Source organism: Pteropus vampyrus, unplaced genomic scaffold (genome assembly GCF_000151845.1).
Source record: "Pteropus vampyrus isolate Shadow unplaced genomic scaffold, Pvam_2.0 Scaffold11, whole genome shotgun sequence".
NCBI classification, from domain to species: domain Eukaryota; kingdom Metazoa; phylum Chordata; class Mammalia; order Chiroptera; family Pteropodidae; genus Pteropus; species Pteropus vampyrus.
Window position 1 is genome coordinate 16,153,935 of NW_011888792.1, and position 8,866 is coordinate 16,162,800.

Consider the following 8,866-nt stretch of genomic DNA (forward strand, 5'->3'; position numbering starts at 1 on the left):
TAGCTTTCATGAGGCCTCTTGTGCTCAAGTCAGTCTGCTGCTTATTCTAACTCTATAAAGGATTTTCTTTTCTCTAAATTTTCAGTCTTGATTAGTTGTCTACTTGTGATTTAAGGGGGGGGAAGCTACTATTGCCTTTTTCAGGATTTATTTAATTCTGTTTTCATGTATAAAAGAAAACCTTTCTGTGTCTACTCTCTATAAGCACAGTACTGTCAAAAGTTAAACAGTTATGTCCTCCTCCCTCAATGGAAACTATTTTAATTTGACAATGGTAAGCCTTTCAGTTGCTTATAAAATTTATCGTTACATATATACTTTAGGAATATCTAGTCAACACAGTAAGCTATAACACAAAATGGGAGAAAATACATCAAATTATATAGTCGAATTCTTCAGGCGCTCCAATGTTAACTGCTTTATAGAGACTTTTTAATACTTTTTTTTTAGAATAAAGTTTGATTTTTCTAAAGAAAACTTGGCTGCAACAATTCTAAAAAAAGGTTTATGCTTGTTTACTTGTTTATAAATTTTTTAAATAAAGCATTTTATGTTTTAAATAATTTAGTGTTAATATTGTTTTACTAATACAAAAAGGGAGAAATTTTTATGTGCTATTTCAAGTAAAGTGAATCATTTAGACTATTTTGATTATATATATTTTCCCTAGTTTTATGAGTATAAAAATATAAATGTAATTTAGTTTGTACAGTCCTTGTTTTACTGTTTTATAGGCGACATAATTAATCAGAACTTCCTAACTCTCTATAATATGTTTACGGGCCTTTTAGATTAACAGAAGACTGTATTAACAAAAATGTAAATTATGCATTCAAATAAATTAAATATGATATCCAATGTCTTCATAAAATGATTTAATTCTGGTAGCTTCTGACGTAAGGTTCTAATAAAATTAAAATAAAATTTTCTAATAAAATTGCTTATACCAACTGTATATTCTGTATGGTGTTTTTTAAATTGGCACTAAATAAATTGTTCTCTAAAGACGCCTTGAATCTAATTTCTGATATGTCTATTTGGCTTTGAAAACTTGAGAAATCTTACTGAAAATTTTTAATTAAAAAGAAACCTAAGAAAATTAAATTCCTAAAATGAAGGGGACAAATTTTTAGTATTGTGCAATAGCTGTTCATTATATTGTTTATGTCTCAACTACTTGGTTTTTAAATTTTATTTTATTTTTATGTTTTTATTGTAATAACACTTAATATGAGATCTACCTTCTTAACAATTTTTAAATGTACAATATAGTATTATTCATTATAGGCTCAATGTTGTACAGCAGATCTCTAGAATTTATTCAACTTGTATTACTGAAACTTTAAACCTGTTGAACAGCAACTCCCCATTTCTGCTTCCCTAAGGCCCCAGCAACTACTATTCACATGTTTCTATAAGTTTCACTTTTTTAAGTACCTTTTGGAATCACAATATTCACATTTTTGTGACTGGCTATTACATAATATAATGTCCTCAAGGTTTACACATAGTGTTGCATATGGCAAGACTTCCTTCTTTTTTAAGACTGACTAATATTCCATTGCATGTATATACCAAATATTCCTCCTTCATTAATCTGATGAATCTTTGGGTTCTTTCCATATGTTGGACTGTAGATAATGCTGTAATGAACACGAATGTGCATATATTTCTGTGAGATTTTGAATTCAATTTTTTTTGGATATGTACCCAGAAGTAGGATTGCTAGATTGATTACATGGTAGTTCTATTTTTAATTTTTTGAAGAACTACCATGCTATTTTCCATAAAGGCTGCACCATTTCACATTCTTACCAAGAGTATACAAGGGTTCTTTGTTCTCCATATCCCCACCAACACTTGTTATCTCTTGTATTTTGGACAAGAGACATCCTAACAGTTGTGACATCTCACTGTAGTTTTGATTTGTATTTTCCTTATGATTAGTGATGTGAGCACATCTTCATGTACCTGTTTGCTATTTGGATGTCCTCTTTAGAAAAATGTCTATTCAGTTCTTCTGTCCATTTTTAAATGGGATTATATGGAGTTTTTCTGCTATTGATTTGTACGAGTTCTTTATATATCTTGGATATTAAATAGTTTTTCCCATTCACAGGTTACCTTTTCATTTTGCTGATGGTTTTCTTTGCTGTGAAGAAACTTTTTAGTTTGATATAGTCTCACTTATTTATTTCTGCTTTTGTTACCTTTGCTTTTGGTATTGAACCCCTTAAAAATCATTGCTAGCAGTAATGCCATAAAACTTACCACCTATATTTTCTTCTAGGAGTTTCACAGGTTTTGGTTTTGTGTTAAAGTCTTTAATCCACTTTGAGTTGAGATTTTTATATGGTGTATGAAAGTGTTCTATATTCATTCTTTTGCATATGGTTCCAGTTTTTAAATCCTATTTATTAAAGATACTGTCTTTTCTTCATTGTATATTCTTTGCTTTTTTCTTAAATTAGTTGACCATATATGTGTGGGTTTATTTCTTGGCTCTCTATTCTGTTCCGTTGATTTGTTTATTTTTATGCAACTATCATATCATTTTCATTACTATAGCTTGAATGTAATGTAGCTTGAATTCAGGAAGTGTGATGCCTCCTGTTTTCTTCTTTTTCAAGATTGCTTTGGATATTTAGGATCTTTTGTGATTTTATACATATTTTAGAATTGTTTGTTCTATTTTTGTGAAAAAAACAATTGGGATCTTTTAAAGATTGCATTGCATTTGTAGACTGCACAGTATGGCCATTTTAACAACAGTAATTCTTCTAATCCTTAAGTAGTATAACTGCTGACGCTTTAAGTTGAAGCCTCAAAAAATTCACAAATTGAATGAGAGTATAATGTTCTTTTGTACATGTATGTTTTTTAATGGATAATTTAAAATGACTTGTGTTCGAATTCACTGATTTTTCTGCTCGATCAAATTTGTTATTTAAGTTATCTACTGAATTTTTCAGGTCTGTTATTGTGTTCTTCAGCCCCAGAATCTGTTTGCTTTTATTTATGGTTTTTATATCTTTGTTAATAGTTTCATTTGTTCATGTATTGTTTTCTTGGTTTTGTTTTTTGTAACTCACTGAGCTTTAGATGATTATTTTGGATGATTTTTCAGGCAATTCATAGATACCCATTTATTTAGAGTAGGTTACTAGAGATTTATTTAGTTCCTTTAGTTGTGTCATATTTCCCTTATTCTTCTTCGTAGTCCTTGCTTTGCATTAGTGTCTGTGTATTTGAAGAAACAGTCATCTCTCTTGGACTTTATGGATTGTCTGCAACAAGGAAAGACCTTTACTATTCAGCTTGGCTACCAATTTCAGAAGTATTTCAGATTTTTTCTATGGATGTGCATGCTCTACTCATCTCCCTTCTTCTGTAGAAGTCTTGGGGTTGTATACATTCTTCTAGTCCTGCAGAGCCATGGTAGCCACAGTAAGCCACACACTCATATTCCCTAGTGGAGTACACTCCAATCTCTCTCCCTCCTGGGGGAGAAGTCTCAGGGTTCTGACAGAACTGGCCAGCTTCAGTAAGCCAATATCCCTTTTTCATGTTCGCAGTTGCCCACAAGCACTCAAACTAAATTGGTTTCCTCAGTGTTTCTAGTGAGGCAAGACAGAAACAGGTACCTCAGGCTAAGGTGACCCCTACCCCTCTCAGTGCTAAGTTGTGCTGGCTTAGGAGGAGGGTCTGACGTTAGCAAAGTGGAGTTACTCTTATCCATTTCGATGTATCTGTTCTTGGTTTTGTGCTTGTCCAGGGTACTGCAAATTCTTAACTGGATTACAAACTTGTCATAAAAGTATTTTGATCCATATATCATTTTAAAATCAGTGTTTCTGTGGGGGTTTGAGTGACAGGACTTGCTATCCCATCATCTTGTTCTTATCTCTAAGTAACACCATACTTAATGAAAAATTGAATGCTATCCTCAAGCTCAGAATGAATCCATGGACACTTATTCAAACCACCTCTATTTCCTGGCAATATTATGAGCTTGTTCTCAAATAACAAACATTTTAAGGAAAACAAAACAATAATAAGAATATGACACAAAAAATTAAATATATGTATAGAAATGCTGAATAAAATAAAATACTTTTAAATGCATAGTTGAACTCATAACAAAGGAAGATATTTTACCAGCAATTAAAAATTTAGAGAGTATTGGAGGTGGGGAGAAGATAGGTAGGGGAGTAGGTGGATGCTGAGCTCGCCCCCTCCCAAGAATACATTAAATGTAAACCTATATCTAGAACAGTTCCTCCTGAGAAGCAGCGGTGAACCAATTGAACAGCATTTGCACAACAAGAAAGAGAAGAGCTGCATAGAGAAGGTTGCAGGATCACTAGAGCTCTTCAGGAGCTGAGGGGACAACACAGGATCGAAGGAACTGGTGAGCACCATTGTTTATGCTTCCTCTGAATATGGACATTCAGAGGTTGGGAGCTCCATCAAGGTTTTCTAGCTGACCTGAAAGGTGCTGCAGTATGTCCCCGGTCACCCTTCCTGGATCTAAATACAGCACAACCATGAGATTAGGTACAGAGGGTGCTGCTTTGTGCACGCACTAGGCTGCAGGAGCCTAGTGGGAACAGAGCTAGAAAAATGCTGTGGCACCAACACACAGGATTGCCCTGTCCAAAGGAAATGTGAAGATAGTGGGGTGCTACTGTGTGCTTACATAGTGTGCCCCTCCTGGAGAGAGTGTGGAGCAAACAAAATACTGTACAACTGAAATGAATATAACAATACTGTATACCAATTATACTTAAATAAAAAAAAAAATTTAAAGACTTGTATTCAAGAGTTGAGATTCCATAAAATAAGTATTCTTTACTGTTTCATCAAGGGCAAAGAAAAAGAAGTATTGGAAACCAGTATGTGAGAAACTCTTTAAGTCATGTTGCCCACCCCCCGCCCCCACCCTACACCTGCTCCCTGGAGAATCCAATATACAAAAACCTTAGCTATAATGGTCACATAGATAATGATCATATAAAATTTGTATAGTTGAATTGTAAAGCCCTTCCTAAAGCTATGGATCTTTAAAAACTGAGCCCTTAATTAAAGATCAGACTATAAAAACCCATCTTTCAGAAAATAGAGGAAAAGAGGTAAAAATATCTGGTTTGGCTTAGATTTGGTGTTGGTAAAAAGTTTCATTAAAAATGTATAACCACTGGCTATTCTCACATGGTTTTGCAGTTCGATTTTATATTAACAGTACAGTATGGAGAATTTCATACTGAGAAATCAAGAATTAAATAGTTCTCAGAATGGCGGCAGTATCTGTCAGAAGCAAACACTTTCAATATAGGCCTCATGCAATTCCCACAGATTAAATAAATTGGACCTTCAGGAAAAAAAAATCCCACAGAGTCACAGAGACAGGAATAAATAATGAGGTGTGAGAAACTGGTAAGCATGTGTGTAAAGCATAATGTCCAAATTTAAGTGTATTTAAAATATAGTAATATGATTATAAGCATAGATTTATAGAATTACAAGAGGGAATTGAAAGAAAGAGCCCCCATTTCAGTGGGAATTCTTAAAACACTTAGCAATAGAAAGACAAAGCTGACAAATGTCTAGATCCTTATAATTTTATGTAACAGGGAAAAGAAAGGGAGAGCTATAATGAAAAAGCCAGGGAACTATGAATATTTGCATCATGTTAAAACAGAATAAATTTTGTTATGATAGAAAAATTTTCAAATTTGTGTTTTCTAGATGAGAACATTAAAGTAGTAATATATTTGTTAATGTTGAGAATAGGTTTTATAACTTCTCAGCTAATCACTATAAACAGGACCCCAACCCACTTTATAAAAAAGTACTAAATGAGTCTGAAAGGAATAAATTCAACTTTCACTGCAATTAATGGGGTAGACACAAGTAAAACTATACTTTTATATCAAGTCATTAGCGTACATTCTCTTTAAATGGCATGTAAGCTTTTATATGGATTTTTATATGTTTATGCAAATATGAAATGTATCATTTTTTTTCATACAGATATGCTTCCAAGAGAATACAAAAATCTCTGAGGAGGGATGTATTCACTGTATTCAGGCACTGATTAGAAATTTAAATGTTTCTCTTATAAATGTGTAGCATTATCTCTTTTAAAAGAACTGTGATATTTTGAAATCATTGCCATTATTTTCTATAATGGTTATCATTGAATAATAAATGTATTACTAATTAAGAACTAATTAAGAATTAATGAACAAATTATCAATTTTAATAAAGACATTGTGTCATTATCAATACTATATCTTAAATTGCTACTTGTGATAGATAGTATATGAAATTAATAGCTGCGTAATTGTCCTTTTTTAGGAAATATCTCCAAACCATTAAAATGAAAAGTTTTAAACAGTTGCACTGGAAGAGCTAACATACAAATAAACATATAAATAAACCCTTATGCTGTTTCATATGGGCTTTTTCCCTTCAATACCAAATTAAAAAAAAATTGTGAGGCAGAATTCTTTGCCTTTAGATAAACCCTCATTTTCTCTCAGAAATCTTGGAACTATTTTTTAATAGACTATTTTTAGAGCAGTTTTAGTTTTAAAGCAAAATTAAACAGAAAGTATACATTCCACAAACCACCTGCCCCTACACATGCACAGTCTCCATTATTAATGTCCCCCATGAAGTGTCAGGTTTGTTACAATCAATAAACTATATATCATTAAATAATACTACCCGAAGAAGTCTACAAATTCAATGTTATTCCCATCAAAATTTCATTAAACTAAAACAAATAATTCCATATTTGTATGAACCACATAAGATCTCAAATAGCCAAAGCACTCTGGAAGAAAAACAGCTGGAGGCATCACACTCCTTGACTTCAAACTATACCATGAAGTTACAATAATCAAAACAGTGTGATATTGACCTAAAAATGGACACACAGATCAATGGAACAGTATACAGAGCCCAGAAATAAACCTGCACATATATGGTCAACTAATTTATGACAAAGAACCCAAGAATATACAATGGGGGAAGGACAATCTCTTCATAAGTAATGCTAGGAGAACTGGATGGTCACACACAAAAGAATGAAATTAGACCACTACGTATAGCAAAACAAAAAGGCAACCAACTGAACAGGAGAAGATACTTGCAAGTCATACATCTGATAAGAGGTTAATGTCTAAAATATATAAACTTACACTACTCAACAACATAAAAACAAACAGCCCAATTAAAAACGGGTGGAGGATCTAAAAAGACATTTTCCAAAGAAAACATACAGATGGCCAAAAGGCACATAAAAAAAGATGTTCAACATCACTAATTATCAGGGAAGTGACAAGCAAAACCACAATGAGATAACTCCTCACACTTGGTAAGGTGGCTGTTATCAAAAAGACAAGAAATAACAAGGGTAGAAAAGATATGGAGAAATGGGGAATCCTTGTATACTGTTGGTGAGAATGCAAACTGGTGCAGCCACTATGGAAAATAGTATGAAGACCCTTAAAAATTAAGAATAAAACTACTATATGATCCAGCTGTTCCACTTCTGTATATTTATCCAAAGAATCTGAAGACACTCACTTGAAAAGATGTGTGCATCCCTACATTCATTGCAGAATTATTTACAACAGACAAGATATAGAAACAACCTAAGTGCTTGTTGACAGATGAATGGATATAAAAACAAAAATGGGAACCCTTGTGCACTAATTAGTAAGACTACAAATTGGTATAGTCACCATGGAAAACAGTATGTAGATTCTTCAAAAATTAAAATAGACTACCATATGATCTAGCAATCCCATATCTGGTATCCAAAGGAAATGAATAAAATATCAAAGTCATCTGTACCCCCGTGTTCCCTGTAGCATTATTCACAATAGCCAAGATATGGAAACAATCTAAGTGTGTTCACCAATGGATCAATGCATAGAGAAGGTGTGATACACACATGCACATGCACACACACATGAATATATTAAGCCATAAGAAGGAAATCCTGCTGTTTGCAACAACACATATGGACCATGAGGACATTATGTTAAGTGAAAAAAGCCAGACAGAAAAATACAAATACTTCATGGTATCACTTTTATGAGGAATCTTTTAAAAAAAAGTCAAATTCATAGAAACAAACAGTAAAAAAGTGGTTGCCAGAAGCTTGAAGGTGGAGAAAATAGAGTTTGGTAAAAGGGTACATACTTTCAGTTAGAAGATGAATAGGGTCCGAGGATCGAATTTTAACATTGTGACTAAAATTTATAGCAATGTATTATAATATTGAAAATTGCTAAGAGTCTAAAACTTAAATGTTTTCATCATAAAGAAAAAGAATGTATATAGGTATGTAGAGAAAAAAATATATATTATTCATGAGAGAATGTGCAAACATCAGATGATTATATGGAGTTTTATCACTAACATCATTTTTTCAGTAAAGTCTTCAATGATCAATAAATTTATTTTGTTCATTCGCCCAATTCTCAAGCTAAAATGTATTATTTTAAACATTATATCCATAAGGATGCCTTGTACATAATAAATGCTTAAAATATGTATTAAATTAATAAGGAAAAAAGGATGACATCACATAGTATCAACAAATTGATAAAGAAAAACCGTTAGTATACATCTAAAAATTACATATGACCTTAAAGTGACTGAATAAACTCAGATAACAATCAAAGTACTGACATAGACAAACTTTTCAGCTTCAAATCCTAAAGGCAGGCAGAAGTTGTTATTTAAGAAATTAGATACGAGATGATATTTACAGAAATGAGAAAATAGTTTTGTGAAATAAACAATTAAATCTGCAGATTAATAAAAGCATACCGTATAACAAGAACTA